The following is a 14,990-nucleotide window of genomic DNA, read 5'->3' on the forward strand; positions in this document are numbered from 1 at the left end:
ATGGTAATTTAGTCCAAAGTTCCATTCACAAAAGTCTGAAAAAGTCCAAAGGAATGTTTCTACAGCATAAAAATTCAGGGATCAGTATACAAACTATAAATACTATCTGAGCTTTGGTCAGTGAAGGAGTGATTCTTTATAGTGAAGATTCTATATTTCTGATTAGGATACCATGAGAAACTTTTTTTTAAAAAACCCAGAAAATATCTCACACCCTTTTTATGATAATTGCCTGTACATGTTTGAAAAAGCACCTTTTCTAAATTTAAAAGGGTCACTCTTGTGCTGTAAAGGAAAGAAATCAAATAATTGTATAAACTGTGGCCATGGTTGAATTATATTTACTAATTTGCATAAACAAACTAATTATCTTTTACATAAATGCGAGTAAACCTGAATAGACAAACTAATTAACTTTTACGTAAAAGCAAGTAAACCTGAATAATGTGACTTACGAAAAATGAGAAAAATATATATTTTCCTTTGTTGCTTGCTTTGGTCTGTTGATGAGGATTCCGTTGTTTGCATGCAATATTCATGAGAAAATAAATGTTGTTAATTCCAACTTGTACAGGATTTTATAATTGAATAAACTCGATCTTTTTTGTGAAGGGAATTACTTCCTGAAACCAATTTAGTGTAATCCATAATTCTCATGTTTGGCTGTCACTTTGTTAGATACTTAAGATAGGAGAGGGTGAATGTTTGGGACAGTCACTTAATAGATGAAGACAAACAGCAAAAAAGTATATGAACAGTATTATATGTATTGACATATAACACTAATAATGCACATGCTCACACATTCCCACTAACACTACCTCTCATGATCATAATAAAATATTAAATGAAATGAGATTGATAGAAACTGATTCAAATCTTATTATTGAGCTCTCTTTTAATGCTGCAGGTTCTATCATTGCACTACATTGTGAACTCGTCAAGGTACATTTTCCCACTTGTATCCTGGTCTGAATATCACTATCATTGCGCACTCAGTGAATTACCACAGTTTATTATTCATAAGTCACCAGTATATATAATAGCTAAACATGGCCACAATTGAACATTATTCAATTTCTTTGCATCCTTGCTTATATTTCTGATTGCACCTCCATCAGCCAGGATGCACAGTGGGGCCTTACGGAGCACTCCCACACTTCACTATTTTGACTGCTTTGTGTTTCCAAAACATCAATGTATGTATGACAGCTTGCTTTCCATGCAGCACAGGTATCTTGCAGGAACATATATTTTTCTGTAAAATTGCAATGTCAGTATAGCTCAGTATGAGCAGTGTTCACCCTTTGCAACATGTTTTCCCCAGACTATTAATTTCATATGTTTGTGTGACATTGGCATGTTATACAAGATAATTTGCAATACATTGTGTATGTGCCTGTGTGTGTGTGTGTGCACACACACATACACACAAGTTTGCTGAAGAGAGACTTAGTCCTCAGTTTCATGGTATTATTTATGTAAACTGTCATTTAGTAGTGAAATTAGTTTTTAGTCCAGGTGCATAAAACAAACAAAGGCAAGTGATTCCTTTTTAAAGAAATGGTTTTGATTTTATTTGATTGAACATGATGCATTTATCTTGTGTGGAACATAAGTTGGAAGAGAACAACATTGATTTTTATAATTTGGCTAAACAGTGCTCTGTTAAATAATGTAATAAAAATATATGAAATAATGTAAATATAATCAAAATAATAATTATAATAATAACAATGATGGTATTCACTGAATAGTATTTGTTCAATATCTGAGTATGCAAAATGAAACTGCACACAGTCCAATACAAAGGCCAGTTTTGACTTTTCTGTATGGGTGAAAGCAATCGACTAGTATGTTTCTACGTGTTTATCAGTCTAAATATATGCTTAACAATAATGACATATCAGACCAGTGATGCTGACAGTATCCAACATGAGCAAGTTTGTTGGGCTCCTGTCAGGAATATTTAGTAACGCTATATACTAAAATTTGTGTGTATAAATAATACAGAACTGAATCGGTATGTAATTTATAGTAATTAATAGGATCCAGGTAATAATTTGACTTTTTTATTTTATTTTTTTCTTTCTTATTTGTGATAAAAAGATTCAATATCTGTACATTGAAAATACAGTATTAGACATATTTATTTTTCACAATTCAGACTTAAGTTTGCTTGTTTTCTTAATGAAAGAAACATACATTTCATTCTCTTCTTATAAATTTGAAAATACATAAAGTTCATTAGTTGAAACAAATGTGCAGAAGAAATACTCTTATCCTCATGTGTAAGTTTGCATACACTACTGGTTTCCATTTTTGTCTCACCAGCATTGAATCCATCAGTGGTCATAATGCAACATTTGATTAAAGATTTTTAATGGGGAATCACCATCAAATTTACCAGTGGGAACTAAATATCTATAGTGATTGAGGCCAGAGAGCTTTATGATCAAAATCACAGTAATTGTTTCAATTTTATGGTCAATGGTTCAAGGTTTTGGATCTTGCGGTACTGTCCATTATTGCCAAGGATGAATTTTATCAAATATATTTACCATTTAAAAAATACTGCTACTGGTGTGGAGGTCAAACAGGCAAGGTCACAGTGATCCATTATTTGGAGGTGTGTGTCTTATGTTAGACTTCTGCAGATTCACAAGTGTATGTGGTCCAACCTTGGGGATGATACATACTGGTGTCAAAGTTCAGGTCATGGTCAATTGTAGGTTATTGTATTGGGATTAGTTTTTAAGAGTTTTGTGTGCATGGTCATTATCACAAGCAGATATGGATTATTTCTGTTTGCATAAATATCAATTCATTTGATCTGTTAAATCAACATATATTTGAATCCTTGTCTCATGAGTCACCTGAGATTGGCAAGACGTAGATATCACCTTTCTAGTGGAAATAATTTCATCAGTGTTTAAATTGTGTGTTAAACTTTCTGAAAGTTGTACATGTTCTACATCTGTGGAGGTAGTATTGGTAGGTCAACATAAAATATGTATTTAGAGTGATATATATCTTGTGCATTATTTACTACATTAAACTGAAACATTGGTATATTACCAGACCTGATGTTTATTCCCTGAAATATCGGCATTTTCTGTCTTGTTTGTTTCTGCAGAAAACTATGCCCTTGAAATGGCATTGGCAGATGAGATACTGTATTGCACAGAATCCATTTTATTTGCTGTTTATTATCTCTTTGTTTTTGAAGATGTGAGGGGTTATAGTGTTTTATTGCTACTCCTAAACTACTTGGAGGATTGCCTTGAAACAAACACATTGATCCTGTGGTCTGGTTAGTCCCAAATAATGATGGTACTGCCTAGACATCAAATATAACCGCCACAGTGAAAATCTTGAAAATCTTACTCTGACATCATAACTAACATGAGGTTTTCACAAAAAGACTTTGCAGGGTGTCTAGTTGGTCCTAAATAAAAATGGTGCCAATCTGACATCCAGTATGGCTGCCACTACAGTCATCTTGAAAATCTTGGTGCTACACCTTCTGAATGGATTGTCGTATCAATATGGGGTTTTTCACGAAATGATGTCATAATGTCTAGCTGGTCCATAATAAAAATGGTGCTGACATTCAGTATGGTCACCCATGCAGCCATCTTAAAATTCTTTTCACAACTTGAACAGAAAGTCATATTGACATAAGGTTTTTACCGCAGTTCTTATAATGTCCAGTTAGTCTTAAGTGAAAATGGTGTCAATCTGAGATTTAATATGGCCACCACAGCAGCTATCTTGAAAATATTGTTACTGCTACTTCTGAATGAAATGTCATTTCTTGACAATATAATCTCTACACTTGTCCAAATGGAAGATACACTGGCATCGGGTTTTCAATAGTAGACTTCATGTGATTCTTAGTTGATCCAAAATAAATAATGGTGCCAGTCATTCATTCCATATGGCCTTCTTGAATGTTTAAAATCTTTTTGTCACTACTCCCCTGAATGTATGAACATTATGACATGGGATTTTAATGGATCCTAAATGAAGGTGGTGCTTGTCATTTATCCATTATGGCTGCTATGATGACTGTCTTAAAAAATGTCACTGCTTCTACAGAATAGGGCTTTTTACCAAACCAGAAACAACTGTCAGAATGTTAGTTTACTATTGCCTGGAGGCCTAGTACTAGTGTTGTATCCAGAGAAGGTCTGAAAACCAGGAAAAGACTGGCTTAATGTACAGTACACAATTTAGCATTGCATCTGAGAGCAAGAATCAGGACAATGGTATCAGATGCATATATTTCTAATTTGTTGGCTTCCCTTGCAGTAGCATCAATTACATGCAGTGTATCTGGTGTCTAGTTCTTCCGTTGTGTTTTATAGGTGTTCAACATATGAATGATTTGACATTGTCTTCTTTGGCAGTAGTTATTGATCCACTGGGTAGTCAAGATGATAATCTATTTTCTTGGCAGTCATTATTGATCCACTGCGTAGACAAGATGATAATCTATTTTCTTGGCAGTCATTATTGAACCACTGTAGACAAGATGATGTACTATTTTCTTGGCAGTCATTATTGATCCACTGCATAGACAAGATGATATGCTGTTTTTGGCCAGATAAACTAAAAATGTCTTTGAGAGATTTTAATATTTGTAGAATCGTGAAGAAAGTAAGCCATTTATACAGTCTTACATCTTCTCTCTTGTAACACTTGTCATGGAACTTCCAGTTTAGAGCAATCCAAGACAACATGCACCTCATCAAAACTTGTCATTCAGCATTCCAAATTTGATTTGTTTTTCCCATCAAATTCCAGGCCTTACCAAAAGATCATTGATGACTTCTGGCATGATAATAATAATAATAATAATAATGAGAACTTTGTATAGCGCCTAATCTTTAGAAGCTCTAAGCGTTTTACAACACCTATAAGATAAAAAACATATAATGATATGATTACAGAAACAAACACCGTGAAATTAGAAAACAAAAACAAAAAAACTTGCTGAGAATATTTAAGGTAGGAAACATTATTAGGTCTTTAAGTTTGTTCTTGCAGTCGAAATAAGTGAGTTTTGAGAGCACTCTTGAATGGGATAACTGTCTTTGTGTCTAAGTTCAGTGGGCAATTCATTCCACATTGCTGGGCCCTGGTATGCAAAAGAACGCCGTCCATATGACTTTGTTTTCATAGTGAGAATACTGAGTATACGATTGTCAGAAGAGGAGCGTAAGTATCTTGCTTAACAGTCTTAGTAATTATATTCAATTTACACAGCCATGGTTGGAATGGATTTGAATGATACACTTGTACTGCTTTAAATTTCTTCATGATAGTCTCTTGATCTCTAAAACTAGATTGCAACATAATGATTTTTTTTAATGCATAAAAACCTCAACAAACTTGTTCAGAAAGTTGCACATGGACTGGAGCATTCAGGAAAAATCTAGTACATGCACAAGGATTTAATTTCCAGAGATGACTATTTATTTGGGTATCAAAATTTTAAATGCATCTGTCAGTGTTGACATAAACTGGTTTTCAAGCAATAATCTAAAGTTTACTGTCATAATACATATTCATTAAAAAGACATATCCTGAATGCATTGTCATATCAACATTAGTATTTCAGTAAAAGACTTTTGGTATCTGGTTGGTTTAAAATGAAAATGGTGCTGAACTTTTGTGCAGTGAGGTCACCACAGTGGTAACTACCCTTGAATTGAAAGTCATAAAAATATGGGGGTTTCAATAAAAGACTAAATAGGGTGTCTAGTTGGTCCAAGTTAAAATTGTGCTGCTTTGATATCAATTATGACCACCACAGTTGCAATATTTAAAATCGTGAACAAAAGTACTATTGCAATATGGTTTTCACCAGAAGGCTTATTATGAAGTCTTCATGGTATTAAATAACTGGTACCAATCTGATTTCGAATATTGCTGCCAAAGTGGTCATCTTGAATTTTTTTATTATTGCTAAGCCTCCAGAATGAAAATTAATATTGCCATGGGAGTTTCACTTGTAAGTCTTGTGGTGTATATTTGGTGCAAATGAAAATGGTGCTGATCTATATGGTTACCAGTGTTATTGCCACTCCTTTTGAATGCATGGTAATATCAACTTGGGGGTTTTCTTTAGAAGAGATCATTTAACATCTAGCTAGTCCTAAGTGAAAATGGTGCTGCTCTGATAGCACTGCAGCCATCTTAAAAATCTCAGTGCAACTCCCCCTGAATGGATGGTTATGTCAACATTGGGGTTTCACGAAAAGAAATCTAGTGTATAGTTCGTCCAAAGTAAAACGTTGCCAATGTGATATCCAGTATGGCCATTGCAGTGGCCATTTTGAAAATCGTTTTGCTACTGCTCCTGAACAAAAAGTAATTTTGCCAGTGGGTTTTCACTAAAAGACTCCTTGTGATCTATAGTTGGTGCGAAGTGAACAGGATGTCATCTGATGTCCAGTTTGGCCACCACTGCTTCCCCTGAACGGATGGTTGTATCAGCATGGGTTTTTTCTAAACAGCTAGTGATGTCTGGTTGGTCCTAATGGTGCCATTCACTGAAAGACTTTATGATGCCTAGTTGGTCATACACGAAAATGGTGCCGATTTGACTTCTAATGTGACAACCATATTGGGTTATCTTGAAAATGTTGCTACCACTGCTTCTCCTAGATGGCTTCTTATATCGGTATTGTGCTTTCACCAAAAGACGTTTTATAATGTCTAGCTAGAACTTCTTCTATTTTGTTGACCACATTTGGTTTGAAAATTTATCTTTATTTATTTAGATTTTTTTTTTACATTGTATATTGTAGTACTTTTTTCCTTCGTGTGCCATTGTTTTCTCGGCTATACAGTAGTCTTCTGTGTTATTTCATTATTAACTTCTCACATGCGCTCATACGTCATGCTCGCTAATTTGCGGATCCGGTGCAAAATAATTACAAAAAAGAAGAAGGAAAAAAAAGGAGAGAAAATCAAGGACGGATGGAAACTTGGTTATGTTTGTTTCCAAATCGAATCTCTATTTTATCTTTGTCTTCAGCCATTGATTTATATCAGATCTGATAACCTTCCCAAGTGAGCGATCAAATATTTCAGTTTTAATCTTTCTTTTTTTTACAGGTGCCTCTTTTTAGGGAATGAGTTAGTAGTGTTTATAATATTCAGGATATGTTTTCATTTGCTTATTGTTTTTTTTTTAAAGTTATATACAATAAAATAACTAATGGAACACAAATGATATGGGAGTGATATGAATGACAAGGCATCGGATTAGGTCATTGATAATTTGCCTTCATTAAAGTGACGTCAGATGATTTAATAAAACGAAGGATTGTCTCTATTTCATTCATTCAGGTATTTCAAGACATTGCGCAAATAGTGATTGGAAAGCTACTCTTTAGAAAGCTGACGAAATAAAAAGCCTTGATTTTACTAATGCCAATTAGTAGAACAAAACATAATAGTGGCACATATTACATATTTTCTGAAGAATTTTAATGTCAGTGAGTAAGTAGTTAAAGCACACCTTATAAGATAATACTGAAAAAATGTTACACAGCTAAACAAGGGTTTATTCAACAGGCTTTCAGAGCACTCTTACAAATATAATGTGCATGGTACCTTACCTGTGTGGTATACAACAAAACGAAATCAGGTAAAATGCTTAGTTTTGATCTTTTTGAAGACATTGATTATGTGATTCATTCAAAAAACCAAATCATAAATCTTGTCTTTGTATGGTTTAAAAATGCACTTGAACATCCTTTCACTTTCAAGTAAGATTAGATAACCATGGTACGTGTCTACTTTTACATCCATTTGTGATAGCGGTGCCGAAGTTTGCTTATTCGTTTAAATTCTTAAATTAAAAGCAAATAACTGTCCTAGATGTTGGAAGTATTATGATGTTTCTTTAGTATCACTTAAATCAAAGTATATTAGAACATTTCCTGATGTCTTAGGGCTAGTTTTCATATTGCATTCATTCTTTTGTTTTAAGGTACAACACAGATCACACAGTAATGACATGAACGTCATCATTATTTACTTTATTTAGCGGTCATGTTTATTGGAAATTCAATGTAAGACAAAATGAATGCACTAACTCAATTAAAGTGTGTTTTAAATACAGTTGAAGGTGATACAACTGATTCGTTACCATTAAAGCTAACTTCTAATGATTCACTACCATTAAAGCTAACTTCTAATGATTCACTACCATTAAAGCTAACTTCTAATGATTCACTATCATTAAAGCTAACTTCTAACGATTCACTACCATTAAAGCTAACTTCTAATGATTCACTACCATTAAAGCTAACTTCTAATGATTCACTTCCATTAAAGCTAACTTCTAACGATTCACTATCATTAAAGCTAACTTCTAATGATTCACTACCATTAAAGTTAATTTCTAATGATTCACTACCATTAAAGCTAACTTCTAATGATTCACTACCATTAAAGCTAACTTCTAATGATTCACTACCATTAAAGCTAACTTCTAATGATTCACTTCCATTAAAGCTAACTTCTAACGATTCACTACCATTAAAGCTAACTTCTAATGATTCACTACCATTAAAGTTACTTTCTAATGATTCACTACCATTAAAGCTAACTTCTAATGATCAGCTCAAAGAAGTTATATAAGAGCTTGCATATTTATATTAATTTCAAAGCCATTAATGCGTAAGGGGATAAGACAAATTGGTCAGATGCTAATATGTTCTTTATAGATTACGGTAACAGATCAAACACTGTTACTATGTACAAAATAATAGACCAGTCACTTATGCATTGCAGTTATTGAAGAAAAGTTGTGAGTAGACAAGGAAACAGCAGGATATGAAATGGGAAGATAACGAGTGTTAAAAGTTATTATTATACAGAGATCGTTATATCAGAATCTTGAGACTTCTTTGCGTGTTTCGCTGCGCACAGTACAAATTAACTAACCTAATTTGATGTATTTTTATTTTTATTTTGTAAAGCAGGCACAAACTTATTTCTTCCAAATGACATTGAAGCTCACTACCTTACAGGTCCTACGGTCTAATAAAAAATTTAATTCGGTCTCAACGTCTCAATTGAAAATGTATCAATTGTTTTGTTTCGTGACTAGCCAACTAGTATATCGACCAGCCAAGTTCGCCCGACTTACCTGTGAAGTGTGAAGTTTGTGACAAGTTCGAGAGCCACAACCGAGCAATCGCAGTTAACGTCTTTGGCTAGAAAAATGGCACCTACCCACTAGTCATTAGCGCGGAAAAGAGCCACTATGTCTTGATAATGGACCTCAGCACTTCGTATACAAATATAATGGGCACATTGACAGAAAGTAAGTTTGTCGCCGGTGCGTCTTAGACGTGCCCACGCGAAAGAGTGCCATGGTAAAGTCGACAAACTACAGCGTGTGTTCATACTGGATCCAGAGAAGGACATTCTAGCACTCCAGAACCACCACCCGAAGACGCGTGTCCCTACATCATCTATACAAATTTCGACTCATTGAATATGCCGATGGAAGCCCTGCAGGCGATCAGAATAAAATCAACGCATAGCCAACCAAGTCCCATATAGCTGTTGCTACAATGTCATCAGCTGCGAGAAAGTCTCAAAAATGCCGGTGTTATTGTCACTTTCATTCAGTGTGTTTTAAAATAAGGCCGAGATTTTAATGGATGGAAACGATCTCAAGGCTTTGCAGGAAATAGCTGACTGCTAAATCTGTGGCAACGCATTAAGTAAGATAATGTTCACAACTACTGCCATTTTGCCTGCATGTGCAGCTCGCAAATAATGTAACATTAGGCTGCAGTTCAGTCTCAAGAAAACAAAGGTGCCACTTGTGCTAAATAACCTGTGCGGCTACGATGGGAATCGTATCATGGAGGATATCGGAGAAGCCTCGTCTGGAACAATCAGCGCAACTATAAACAACATGGAACAATACATGACGTTCTCATGAGGGCATGTACCTTTTTCTGACAGAAGCCTGGAAATCTTGGATCTACCCTAGCGAAGGGTACATTTCTTCTGTCCAGAGTACTAGTAAGGAACACAGCGCCTCACATCGACTTCCTTGCAAATAAAGGTGTACCCATATACATAGATGGACAGCTTGGAGCTATCTGAATAAACATAGCTTCCGTCTGCAGACAACTATATCTGGAAAATACTATGAACATGCGCATAGCGTGTGCAAAACATTTGGCTGTCAAAATATGGGCAGCTACCACGACCTAAAAGCTTTAACACTGATGTGCTTCTGCTGGCATACGTGTTTGAGACATTTCTCGACACCTCTATTAAAAATTATGGACTTAACATGGTCCTTTACTACAGTTTACCCGAAATGAGCTAACTCACCTTAATGGAATTTACAGGTTCTTATCTTGAACTGCTGGCAGACATCAACAACCACATATTCTCCAAGGAGATCATTCTTGGCGACATGTCGATGGTGAACCGGTGGCACACAAGAGTGAACAACCCAATGTGTCCATAGTCTGACTCCTAAAAGCCAGTAGGCCTGATATCCTACCTTTACTCCAGCAAGCCCTATGGTTCGGCCATGACTCATTGCATGCAAACAGGGTTAACACGCACCTGAACACGTGCTAACTACCGCAGAAGAGGCAACCAAGGGCTACATCTTAGAGTTGGACCTCGAGAACCATGAGGAGATTCATGATGCAACCAGCGACTATCCACTGGCTTCAGAGACTATAAGTGTTCCAAGGGTTGGCTCATCGACTATCGGTTTGCTTTAGTGTACAAGCTGGAGGAATCACTGAAAGCACAAAACTAGTCCCCAACCTACCCAAAAGAGCACTGTGTTACCGAATTTGGGCTCACTGCAGAGAAAAGGAAGTTTTAGCAGGTGAATGCTAGTCAGCATCCGTAGCCATCAAACAGATTTAATGATATTGGCAGAAATTATGTCTAGTTTCATTAGCACGTCCTGCATCCAAAGATTCACCGCAGTAATGGTTGTGGTCTTTGTTGCGCCTTCGATGTTGAGTCGAGCAAGTTCGTCCGGTTTCATCTCGAAGACGCGTATGTTAATGATTGAACACCCCCACTTCAAGATCGCCAAGTAGGACTGATAAACGAGGCCCTTGGCGTACGGTGATGTAGACATCTAGCACGGTTTTTATCAAGTTCATGTTTGCAATACTATTCCATATAATGGGGTTATGAGTATGTTTAATAGATGCTACGTTGCTGAGCTGTCACCAAAGGTTGCTTTCGTTTAGTTGCTCTTGCACTCGCACTTGTTTTGCTGCCGCTCCGTATATGATGTAAAGAACGACAACAGCTATCAAAGCCAGTCCTCCCCAGCGAACATAAGATGGCCACCACCGCTTTTGGGGTTTTATTATTTTTGTTGAGATGGCATTGTTTATTCACCTCTGCAAGTCTCTTACCAACATCAACTTTACTTGGGTGTGTAATCTTTGTGAGCTGTGTAGTTTTCTGAGTAGGAAGCGCAGTCGGTAGTACTTTCATCTCCGTCGTCCGCTCTTGTAATTTAGTGTTGTTTCTTCTCAAAATCGACATGCATGCAAGTATTTATGCCAGATGGAGTAAGTGCAAGTACAGCAATGCACCTAAATACATATGACTGCTGCTGTTCAAAGAAGAGAACTGAACCATTGCTTCCCTTCCCATTTGTGTTATGCACAAGCTGATTGGCTCAAAAGTTATTTGTTATATTTTTTAGCAATTAAATAAACAAGATTTAGTAGAATAGATTTCATCATTATTTTTTAAACAAGCGAAATGGTAATTATTGCAATTATTTTTATTTTACCGTAAAATGTAATGTAATAAAACAGTATGATTGTTTCCTTCAAGGTATTGCTTTTTCAAGATCCCACTTGTGAATTATGTTGAACTATAATCTTTCAGTTATTTTATTACACATTTAATAGAAAGTATACTTTCTCAACCGAGGTCGGACTACTACTATATAAGTTAATATCATTTGTTTCTTTTACTGCTTCATTTGCTGATGATGTGCTCGTGTTTTCCTTTTAATATGATTATTTCTATTTTTCTTTCTCTTTTGTCTTCTTCTCCAGACTGTTTCTTTCTTAGTTTATTTGTAATAACTAACGTTGATTCATGAATTATAATGATTTACATTTTAATGCACGAGTCTGAAGTTTTGATTATGAGTCATACTATTGTAGTTTCAATTACACGGTGTGGCTTGAATATAATGATTATATTACATATTGATTAGTATGTCTCCGCCATTGCTTCAATTTGGCGTTAATATATTTTGTTTATTGATATGTTCGCAAAAAGCCGATAGGTTCATATGCAAAAAATATTCGTCTGTTAAATTATACTTATAAAAGGTAATGGCTGTGTATTACTTATCCCTAAAAATATATATCCCTAAAAATATATCAATGTCACTTGGTAAGTAGGTCTGACGCTCGGTTATATTTGGGCATTATGTTACATGCTTCAATCACTTGATATAACCCGGCCTTTGGTCTCATTCTTTGCATTATAAAGCTGTACTCCGATAAGTTATTGGTATGCGTACCGATTGTGTGTTAGATTAATTGGACGAGTTCCAACAAAAACTTAACTGCTGACTCCATATGTGACAGTTACAACAATCTGGCTACATTTTCACTGAACAGTTATAATTCTTTTTCTTTTTTCAAATCTGCTCGGATAACAATCGCTTGTCTGTCAAAATGACCGCGTTTCACCAACTGCCTTTTCCAGTTGTTATTACCTTGTTCTACTGAAATCGAAAATAATAGGTTCAGAAAGGGAGATTTCTGGCTTTGCTGTCCATCAGATAGATCGAAAGAAGTATAAAAAAGCGATTTTAAAACACAGTATTATGTTTATTTGGTTAAAATCACTACATTGTTAACACAGAACTACCACTATCACCAAATGATAGCACGCAGCGGTCTGGCAAGTCTGACGAGTATGTCTGTACATCTGGCCTTTGCTGTAGTTTATGTGAGTAAAATATGCACGGAAACTCATGAGCAATGTTTTTACGAATTTCATAATATTAACAGTATAATTTTATTTTTTTGTGACATAATAATTCAAAAATTATTATCTGTTGTACAAAACAGTTGAATTTTTCAGAAATTAATTTGGAATATTACAAATTATTTGGGTACCTAGGTCGCCGTGTTGTTTAACCGACGACCAGGGTACCCGGATGTATTATAAATAAATATAGTTATGCTCCTTTACTCACATGTTTGGCACGTGTCACGTATGCCAACGTGTTGGCCTAATGGGATTTGTAAAAAATATTCGGCGGAAATCCATTTTTTTATATACAAATTTTGGATTTAATGTTTTCAATTTTGTTAATTACTAGCATATGTTAATGTTTTAAGCATATACATGTATCCCTTTGTAAGGCAGCAAATAGTCCAAAGATTTTCACGAGAGCATTTATTGACGTAATTTCTCAAGTCCACTAAAACTGTTTTCGTTTGTTGAGTAAGCGTGTCTTATGTTTACTGGCCCTCTCTTGCCCGAGTATTGGCCTCCCACTCAAAATTTACCTGCTAATTATGTCAATAGTGTAGATGTTGGCTTCAGTGTGAACACTTATTTTTGTCTACAAGCTCTCTAATGTCAGCAGAATGTCTTTCATAGGGTGTCAGCTTCAGTACTTGCTTACCCATCTCACGGTACGTAGTTACAGTTTTTAGGTTACACATAGCAAGGTTATCTACTGTTATAGTCTACTGATGATTCCGACTAAGGACTTTCGAGGGTGGAGGTGGCGGCTGTGATTTTAATTTGAGCTTAGACATTTTATTTTCTTTCATCTCGAAATTGTTATTATTTTTCCAGATATTATAAAGGATAAAATGTTGCTTAATTTTGCTATAAATCAGAACAAGGTATTTTTCAGCTCTTCACGGGCGGGAATTTACAACAAAAAGTCGGACCCTTTCCCAAGAGAATTAAATTGTTGGTCCCTAATATCATTGCGATATACCATGGTACGTATCGCAATGTGTTTACAAATGTGCTCATAAATATTGCGGTTTACCGCTGTACAACATTTTTGGAGGAACCCAGCTCTAGGATAAAACTGGACTTATAATAGAGCTAAGGTAACCGCTACTAGCCCACGACACAATATAATCTAGCAATCCAGAGTACGGAAGACTATTTGGAGAGGCAGAGTGTATGGGGCGTAATAGTTGGCAGGGGAGAGGTTACAGTTTAGTTTGATTTGTTGTCTTATGGCACAACAACACTAATGGCTTGTTTATTGTATGGCAATAACAGGAAAGAGTCTTGCCCATGGCCACAGTACGGTAGGCGACACAGGTAGGATTCAGCCCCACACCCTTTCAATTGCCAGTCCGCTAAAGAGCCAAAAACGCGCGGGGGAGAGATGGCAAAGGGGGACGGTCATTTTCCATGTAAAATTATCCTAAATTTGAAGATGTATCGGTGGAAAGTTAAATTCTGCAAAGGAGCAGGTCTTTCACTTCCATGCTCAATATTGGGGCTTTTTTCTAAAGTGGAAACAAGACATCTTAACTTATAAATTGTCCATAAAGCTCCCTCCTACCACGCAAATATACCCCACCCCGACCTACATATAAAACAGTCTCGCTTGAAGGACATGCATCCACTCTTCGACGATTCTGATTTATTTCAGTGGAGACGGCAATAAATTTATCAATAACGACTTGTTCATTTCTCACAGCTTTTGATAATTGTTAAATCTCTGCATTTATTTTAGTGTTAAAAAAGCAGTTATGACAAGTTAAAATGATGAACATTTTGCAACCCAAAAGTTGCCGACTGTTACATGTTATATCATGATAACATTACAGAATAATGAATTTGCATTGTATTTGAATTCCTATAACTCTTGAGAAAGCAAAAAGAAGAAAAAAGAAATGATGCATTCCGATTTCTTGAACTATAAGACAGCTATACGGTCATGATGAAAA

This window comes from Sinohyriopsis cumingii, chromosome 4, assembly GCF_028554795.1.
Source record: "Sinohyriopsis cumingii isolate HCF-2022 chromosome 4, ASM2855479v2, whole genome shotgun sequence".
Classification (NCBI taxonomy): Eukaryota; Metazoa; Mollusca; class Bivalvia; order Unionida; family Unionidae; genus Sinohyriopsis; species Sinohyriopsis cumingii.